We start from the raw sequence: 10,077 nt of genomic DNA, 5'->3' as shown, positions 1-10,077 counted from the left end.
AAACCTCTACTACATTCTTAAGCTTCTTTTCTTTTTTTATTGATTAACTCTGATTGTCTCAGTACTCGATAAGAAAGGGGGACGATGACCAACGTTGGTAATTTGTTATTTTGGTGAAAAAAATTGATTTTTGCTCAATTGTTTTATCTGCGTATCTCCACAAATCACGCGTCACTAATTTGTTGACTGATCTACTCAAAATATATTGTCATGCCTAGATAAGCATACAAGTGATTTAAACACACGTTTGATTGTGTGTCTTCTTGAAAATAATTAATTTGGTTCTCAAAGTAAAAACTCTAAATATTTGATAATTGCAAACCTTTTCGAATAAGGAAACTCCTTATGTGACCAAAAAGTGATTCATCAGTAATTTTATACTTATACTATAATTCAAGTCTACACCAACCAGTTTGAATATTGAAATTCAATGAAATTGATCTGTGGGAGGGTCGTCACCTGCGCACGCGCATGAATCGAGTCCCAAGCGACGATAACAACACACGCTAAAACGCAAAGGCTCATGGATGGAAGCTTGTTTGTAAACAATGACACGCTATGACCATCTGACGCATGCGCAGGTGACGACTCGCCCGCCTCAAGATACAGGGTCACTAAAACATTATCACTTTATGAAGCGAGCCTGAATTATCGTAAAAAGTAACATTCTTAGTTTCATATTATTAGACTAGTTCATTATATAGTCTCAAATAATAGTTTGGTGACAAAAGCGAATACTGATACCGAATCCTAAGTTAGTTACACATTTTAAAAGAATCACTTTTGATTTGGATTTAGTTTTAGTTTAGTTTTTGACAATTCTTTTAATGACAAGGTATCTCGCAGAATGCATTCCAAAACGATCAGTGAAAGTGAATGCTATATTTAATTTAATATTTTAGCTATTTTAGTATTGGAAATAAACCTTTTTTCTGAATGTTATCTATAGTCATGCTGACTCCAGCTTTGACGTCTTGATGAAAAAAAACGACTTTTATTCAATGGATTGAGAGTCGATTTTATTTTTACATATATCTTTACAATTTAGTTTTTACATGACGTGATTTTATCATTGCCTCTCCTACCTCACCTTGCTACCATTTTTAATACTCACATCAACCCTGGATTTGTTCATTAGGGATACTTCAACACACAATAACATGGTTACCAATGTGAACCCGCTGGTGGGAGTTGGAATGTTAATGTTTCTAAAGGAGGGGAAATTTCAGCGTCAACATTTTAAGTCTATTCAAAGGTCTGCCCATGCCTCTCCGCGTAGACAGTGTATAGCGCCACCAGAGACCACTTTCTTCGACGCTCTTGTTTTTCCTGAGGTACACATTTGCATTATTCACCTCTTTGAAGGGATCATCTTTTTTGTATAATCTAAAACGCAAATGTTGTGAAAACTTGTGTTGCCAGACGTTTTCCGACATTTTTAATGTCATATCTCTCATTATTTGCTTTATGTATAGCAATATCTCTTTTAGACTTTAGGCTGAAAACGTAGTTATGACTGGCCCATTTTGGCAAATGGGTGTTTCCGGTGCTGTAATGGAGATTCTCAAGCTAAAAATAAACCATTTCTGAGTGAGCCCGGTGATGTGATCTAATTTATATTTTCAGAACCCTCTAATCTCATAATTCATCCTTACTCGTATTTATTACCAAACGCTTCAGCGTGGTATTACGATTTTGTTTTCAGGCTTGGGTGGTACCAAGGTGGAAAATGGTTGCACATATGGGGGTAATTCCTGGAATTGCAATAGAGAGGGTTCAGGCCGAAATACATATATATAGTGTTTTCATGTTTCGTCTGATATTTCTGTAGTATTCTGCTGCTGTAAATAATGCAAGATTTGTTCCGAAATTCAGTGTGTTGTGTGCACTCCAGGGTTATTCTTTTTTTGCTCAAAACACCCCTATTTTTTAATGGCAGAGTCGAATAGTCTCACTCCCACTGGGAAATCTGCATTGTTACTTGAATGAGAGCTAACTAAACACATTTTCCAGACCGGCGAAAGTGTATGCAACAGCCAATTTTAACAGCCTGTCACGTGATTTTAGTCTGAATGTCAACATCAAGAGAGGCTAATCCATTTACGCAGGTATAACTGGGAATAGAATATGTGAGGGATTGTATCAACAGAGATGTGTATAATGAAAAGTAACATCTATCCTTCTTTTGCATCGCTGAGCATTTCTGTTTTAGTATACTGGTTTGAAAATGTTGAATTTGCATGATTTGCAATGTGTTTTTTTTTACTGAAACTCCCCTATTGATCGAATCCCGGGTTTGAAAGAGAACGGTACACCACGTGATTCGTTTGAATACAATGGTGAAGGCACGCAAGCATGACTTACGTTGTCAGCAGTAGTCGCTGAGCTTCACGCTACAACTTCAGTTGTGATGTTGCTTGTTAGCCGTGGATTGAATTAATCTTGATTACCGGTTAAAATGATGCTTATTTGGCGTTGGTGATCTTTATTTGGAACTGGGTAACGTCGCCAGCAGAAACCTCCTGGGATTTTGATGTTGATGGTTGCGCCTCCATGGCAATCGCTAATTTTACTGCGGGTGGATCTTCCAAGAGCCCTTCGGGGTTTATAAAACTCATTCAACATACATAAAGTTCTCTCAATCGTAGTAGTCCATGTGATGTACACCTAATATGCCAACATGTTGCTGGACGATTTTGCCAATGAAAACAAGCCGGTTGGCGATCCACTCCATTAAAAAAAAACTAGCAATATGTTTTCGGCTGTTGCCATGGTAGGACATGAACGTGAAGCTAACATCGGTTTATAACTAAAACCGGGCACCGTATACAAAGTTCGCAAAAAAACATTCAGTCCTTAGAAGTCATTTTATTTTATTGCTAGGACGTATGCTGTTGTTAGGGATTGGTCAGTTACTTCGACCTGGGGGTGGATCAGTAGGGGGGTTACCCTGTTTTTGATTTTGCGAATGGGGGGGGGTCACACTGTTTTCCACAATTCACACACGCGCTTATGCATATATTTTTTTAAATTTTATTTCAGAACAATAGATTAAAAAGTTAATCGTACAAATGTGTTCTTAATAATAACTATTACCCATATTGCCTATAAATTTGTTGATGCAAAAAATGTTATAGGCTAAATATTTTGGGGTTGAAGTTGACAAATAACTAACAGATTATGCAATGCGGCAGAGCCCCATGCAATTATACATTAATTATTCAGCAAATCAAAAAAGTTAAATGGATTCATGTATATAAATAAATAGTTTTTTTGTTTTTTAACTTTTAAATATGCATATTTTGCTCTGTAAAATACCAAAATCCAACACAAATTTATACAAAAATCAAAGTGTCCTTTGTTTTCATAAGCACAGACTGTGCTTCAGGTGTAAAGCTTTCCTGGTCTATAAGATATGAAAGATATATTAAATCCAAATTAGTTTTCAAACCGCCTAGATTCAAATCCTCTTTTCCTATCTTATAAGGGCGTTTATCAAGTGAGTACTCCACAGCTTTGTTTTTATTTACTATCTTTAGCAGCATAGATTTCCCTACTTCCTGCAGCCTTTTCTGTAGTCGTTTTTTTGGCTTTATGCTTCCCCTCCCCTCCTAAGGTGACTGGTCTATTAAATGCAAACACTAAAAATTACGGCAAACCACGATATTTTCAATGCACATCATACATTTTGTAATCATGTCAGAGCCAAAACTGTTAATGTTTCTTTGTTTTTCGGGGGGGGGGTCAGCATGTTTTAAAATATAATGTTAGGGGGTCGCCCACTTTGTTTTGTTGATAGGGGTGGGTCAACTGAGATTTACAGCTGACAAAATGGAATCTGCCGACCACCCCCAGGCCAGAGTAACTGAACAATCCCTTAAATTTATTATTTCCAACCGATAGTATTTTCTAGATTGCAGGCAGCATTTACAGTTCATTCAAAGTTCAAAGTTGCGTCGGGATTACGTTGATACAGTGTAACAATGTCGGCGTCGGTGATCTCTTACCGGTGTGCAACGTAGCCAAAATAAAAGGCATGAATACAAGACTAGTGGGAGGTAATAAATTTGGGGTCGAAAGTATTCAAAAAACAGTGTTTGGCTGTGGCCATGGTAGCTGTGGACCAGGATTGTTTTTCCAATTAGTGACGGTACGACCTGCCTGTCAATTATAAACAAAATTAGCCAAGCCAAAAAAAATCTCAGTAAATTGTTTCCCACACTCAAGCGGATTAGCATGAGCTACGTCCATGCTTTTTAATCATAGAAATGTAGGGTGTGATACATTTGGCGTGAAGGTATTAAAAAATTCAGTTGTTGGCTGTTTCCATGGAAACGGTGGTCAGAATTTGTTTTCAGATTTTACCAATAGTAACTTTGTGCCCACACTCAAGCTGAGCAAAAAGAGCTATGTCTGAGGTGTTGTATCCAAAATTTGTAGGAGATACATTTCCTGATAACTAGGGTGAAGGTGTGACCTACCTGCTAAGTTTGAGCGAAATCGGCCAAGCCAAACAAATCACAGAAGAATTAATACGTGAAAACACTAGAAATCACACACAGATACACAAAATTAAAGTGATTTTAAGGGCAATCCAAGTGGAGCGAATCGCCAATACCATGTTCATTTGCATATTGACCGTGAAAATACCAAAAACATCATTGCATGGGTGATATGCAAATTAGTTTTAGTCAAAATAAGTTACTGCTTAGAAGTACCATTACTGTTGTTCAAATTTCATTTCACTCGACAAATATATTCATGTACCCAAACGTAAAGTATCGTACTTCTAAATATTGTTTATTTCTGCTATGTTTTGAAAAACGCTACTCTTGAACGGACTACTTTATTCGCTCTCAGACCTCATTTGCATATGGGGTGTGGAAGTACCGATTTTGATTTCAGGGACGAATCAAAATAAACTGCAGTATATATGTAATAATGTGGAATACTTCCTTTCACTGTGAACATTTTTCCGCTAAAATAAATTCCAGTGAAAATGCCATTTCCCTCATACTCTATTGAGACTTGATACAGCACAGTGAAAATTTGATTCACACCGTATGCTTGAAAACTTTTCATCGAAAATAAATTAAGTGAAATTCTGTGTGATTTCATGAGAGTTGAAAATGAAAAAAATTATATGACACCCAACCCTACCACTCCATACACAATGTAACCACACCTCAAAAACATCCTTTCACCAGTGTATTCTATTTGAATTCAGGAGAAATTTAAATAAACAAATTATATGACAACGAACTTAATTATAATTTCAACCTCTAGTTCAGCACTGATTAAATAAACTACCTCGTCTTTATGCCAACTTGAAGTTATTCAATGCCTACACCAGTGACTTCAAAATCTATGTTTCAATTCCAGGAATTTCACTTGCTATTAATTGTATGGGAGTGCCAGTCTTTTATTTTCTATTGTAATGTCAATTTCTTGTGATTACTCGGAAAATGAAGCTGTAACCACAGACCACGTGCACAGTGCTGCAACTAAATCCTGGTATAAGCACCGGTTAGGCAGTCTTGAACTATGCATGTGAAGCCAGCTGAGAGGTATATCCAATCCTATAGATTTCTCATTATTTGGTAACTATTTGCTGCAAATGCAACAAAAATCAATATAAAAATATTACCCACACAGCATTCTACAGGTTACTTGTTGTGATTTATGCGTTGGCAGTAAACACGTACCAACACGTGCTAGGCAATGTGACTTTTAACCCACAAATAGTTGTGCTAGTAGACTGGCGCATCACAAAAACATCTTACTATAGTTATGGCAATAGGTCATTCCCGTGACCTTTGCTTGACCCCGGTGTATTTACATCCGGGTACTTTTGCCATTTTGAATTTAATCGCTGATTGAGATAAACATGCCTTACGTAAAATGAAATTCACATTGTATAAACAAATCATTTAGAAATACAAAAGAAATCAAAGAGCATAACATGTAATTCTTTTTTTTCTTAAAGATAGACCTTCCAAGCAGTGAACAAGCTTACTCAACTTGTTTTGGGGGGATATCATTTTGACTCAAGGTTCATATCAATCAATTCTCTTAGAGGGCACATTGGTGCTGGACCAGAATCTCTAAATTGTTAGTAATTGTTTTGTTTCTGCATCTTGGGTCTTTTTTGTGAATGGTCGAGGGAATTCCAACAAGGAACCACATCTCTTTGTCGAATATACTTTCTGAAAATGTTTAATTTCTTAACCGTGTAATACGTAACACACTTTACTAGATTTAGCACAAATAAACTCCCATTCTGTGTGCAAATTTTGACCAGTTGGTCCACGGAGTCAGGTTGGGGAAACTATTCTAAATATGTAAAGAATTGTGGACCCTACGTGAATAAACCTAAGACACGTGATAACAAATGACAGCTGCCACGCCGATCATTATATCAGTAGTGTTTAGTTTGTACAACTCTTAAACCTGGTTCATACCGGTATTTAATTTTTAGCTCCGCTGTCGACAAAGTTCATATTACTGATTGTCCGTCGTCGCCGTTCGTAGTCCGTCGTCGTCAACTTTACAATTTCAACTTCTCCTTCGAAACCGCAAGTCAGAATGTTTTCAAATTTAATGTGCAAGTACCATGGATTGTTCTTTCTCAGACTTTTCAATTTCATGTCAAAATCTCAAATTCTCTATTTTTGGTGAATATTTTTGTAATTTTTGATAAAAAGTGATATTTTCGACTTCTTGTAAAAAAGTCCGATTGCGTTGATATTACATATATAGGCACTATATGTGGACCTCTCTCAGATTTGTTTATTTCGTGAAGATATCTTTAATTCTCTAACTTTGATGAATATTTTTGTAATTTTTGGTAAAAAGTGATATTTTCGACTTCTTGTTAAAAACAGCAGATCCGATTGCTTTGATACTTTACATATTGTTCATTTTCTAATGATATCTTCAGATCTTAATTGAAATGTACATTGCTAACAGCGGAGCTATCTCAGTCGACAGGCTGCTTGTTTCCTCAGCTAATCGTTAATTCAAAATCATGATCTATTATCGGACAATTTAAAAGAAAATGTTTAACATTAGTTAATTACAATTGATTATTTTTTGTTTGCTATTTTGCTTAAATGCCTGCTTTGATGTGATGCACTGTTGTTCCACCGATTGCTTGTTTGTAATGTATTAATTTTATGTTGAAGGCCCCAAATAAAGTCATCAATTAGCTAACAACATGGCGTTTACTGTTTACAGAAATTTTTCCAGTACGAGTACAAAGTACAAACATGATGTTAAGGCTGGAGGGTCGTCACCTGCGCACGCGCGGCAATTGAGTCCCAAGCGACGATAACAACACACGCTAAAAAACACAAAGGCTCATGGGTAGACGCTTGTTTGTAAACAATGACACCCTATTGGCCATCTGACACATGCGCAGGTGACGATTCCCTCGCTTTAAGCTAGTAATGTTGTGTCGACAACCCATTAGTGTTTAATATTACAGATTATTGCAACAGCTGAATATAAACCCAAGCATAGACACTCAAATGTGTTGACATAGTATTACTTAAAAAATGCATTACCAGCTTCTGTTTGATATTATTTTTGAGAGACGAACCAGTTTGCTGAACAAAACAACATTTTCAAGACAAAGTAATCACTGTAGGTTCCAAGAATGGAATGACCGAGAACACGATTGATATATGACGATACAGCGCCATCATATTTTGTTTTGTATGCCATTTCGTGAATACATATGATATATGTAGGTAATAATTAAAGATATTCCCCACATGTTCATGCCGAATGTCTTACCGATGTTTATATGAATGTGCGGATGAATGATATGTCAAATCTTGCTAATCTAATATTCACAGAAGCGCTGGGATGACGTTTTTGTTCACACATATTTTATGATGAACTTCAAGAGTAATTAGATTTTGGTTAAAAATGCTCATAATAAATAACCACTATTAGCATGTTTGTTTTAAACATGATAACAGTTGCATGTATACATTCATGGTGGCTTTCAAGTTGAATGTGAAACATTAATTTAGAATATATTTGCATATGTTAATTAGTTGCCAATATCCTAACAACAAAATGAGTTAAAGACTTGAAAAACTAATGAGATACAAAACACACCATGTAGGGCACACTTCAATGAATATCAATATTTAAGTAGGAATGCATTATCAAATTATTAACTGCTGCACATTTTGCTAAGCTTAATCTATATGCGTTTCCCATTGTAAAAATGTCATTAATAGTTCTATGAGGGCATATTGTGGTAGAGATGATAGTACAATTGAAATGTATGTCACGATCGTGTGATTTATGCTTCATGTCACCCACTGTCCTCTCTACGTGAGAAGATACTGTGCTTTATAATAACAACAATAATACTAATACTAATTGTATTTCGATATTAGTATTAATATTTCTCGACTACATTACATAATTACTGAATTGCAAGGTATATTGTTTTTTTTAAATAAAGAAAATAACTATGTATTATTAATAATTATTATATGTTATTTTGTTTTGTACACTAGTAGCTTCGCGGTAAGTGGCTTTCACGTTAAGTGGCTTTCACGTTAAGTGGCGCGTTAAGTGGCTTTTGCGTTAAGTGGGTTTCGTATTGGGTGGGTCTTGCGGGGAATAGGGCTTTGTCGCAGTAACTGGTTCTTTCATCATTGTTGAGAATTAAAGTTTTATGTTTCTTTAGCAACTTGCGCTTTTCTGGGAATACCATCCTTAGAAGCTATTAATTTGCCTTTATGGTTTGTACAGTTGCTCTGGCAGGAGTTCCAAAATAAGACCCATGCTTACATTACATTATCATTATGATCTTATTGGTGTTGCAAAAGATAGTTGAATATTGTTTATTAAAATTAATAATCCCCATAACAGTTTTCCAATATAGATAAATTATAGTACGTAACAAATATATAACTCAGTCTCAACAATGAAATAAAAAAAGTATATATATACATTTACATTATTACTAATACATTGCAATACAACTAATTAAAATTGAAATAAATTGTAATATAAAATATTCCATCAGTAACACTTTTCACGGTCAGTGTTATTTACGAAAATATTTGTTTATAATTTTATAAATTGGCTTGGCAATTCCCACCCCAATTAGTTATAATGTGTACATGTTTTAATAAATAAAATTAAAGATACACTAACAAAAATGAAATATTAATTATTTCATTATATAACCTGCTCAAAATTAATCAATATTTTTCCTTGCTAGAATGATGTGCAACTTTCATAAGTTATGAAACACATTAAACATAGTTGATTGTCCTCAAAGACATTCCTATGTATGCTGACTGTTGAAGGGCGGCAGTCGTCGCGCCGCGTCCTGTTCGATATGGGACTCATAGCGACATACACAACGCATGTAAAATACATTTTTTATTTACACGAATTTCGAACACGCACTGCGCGACGACCACCGGCCTTTAATCAGTCTTTTTTAGTCAAATCTCATATCAGTATACAAAATGTGATGTCTATAGTGATACTGAATATAGTTGGCCCAGGTATACATGTGAAATTGTTGATGACACGTTAAAATTTGTGATAATAATTTTGATAAATTGGCTATCATTTGGTTAATTTTATATGATTTCACAAGGTATAAGACTTGTAAAAAGGTACTAGAAATATTCACATCAATAAGATCACATGACTATATAGGATCATTTGATAAGTTTGTCATATGCCATTTAATGGTCTCATTGTAGCACTGGTTGTATGTCCATGTCTGCTTGAGGTATCACAATTATGCATAATAATGAGGTCACATAACCATATATAGTCATTTGATATATAACTCATATATATTGCCTCATGTCTTTATTATAATTTTGGTTGGTTGCAACAGTGAGATATATTGCAGATATTCGTACGACTGAAGTCACAAATATCATAAGAAAGACAGGTGAAATGAGGCACTGTACATGCAAGAAAACAATGTCCAGCATATGGCAGGAGATGTCTGAAATGCCATAAAATGAATCACTATCAAAAGTACTTTAGATCCAAAATCAGCGAAGAACTGAATCCAGCACTCTC

The sequence above is a fragment of the Saccoglossus kowalevskii genome, chromosome 6 (assembly GCF_978046115.1).
Source record: "Saccoglossus kowalevskii chromosome 6, keSacKowa6.1, whole genome shotgun sequence".
NCBI classification, from domain to species: domain Eukaryota; kingdom Metazoa; phylum Hemichordata; class Enteropneusta; family Harrimaniidae; genus Saccoglossus; species Saccoglossus kowalevskii.
The sequence above is the reverse complement of the archived record's forward strand: the minus strand, read 5'-3'. Positions refer to the sequence as shown.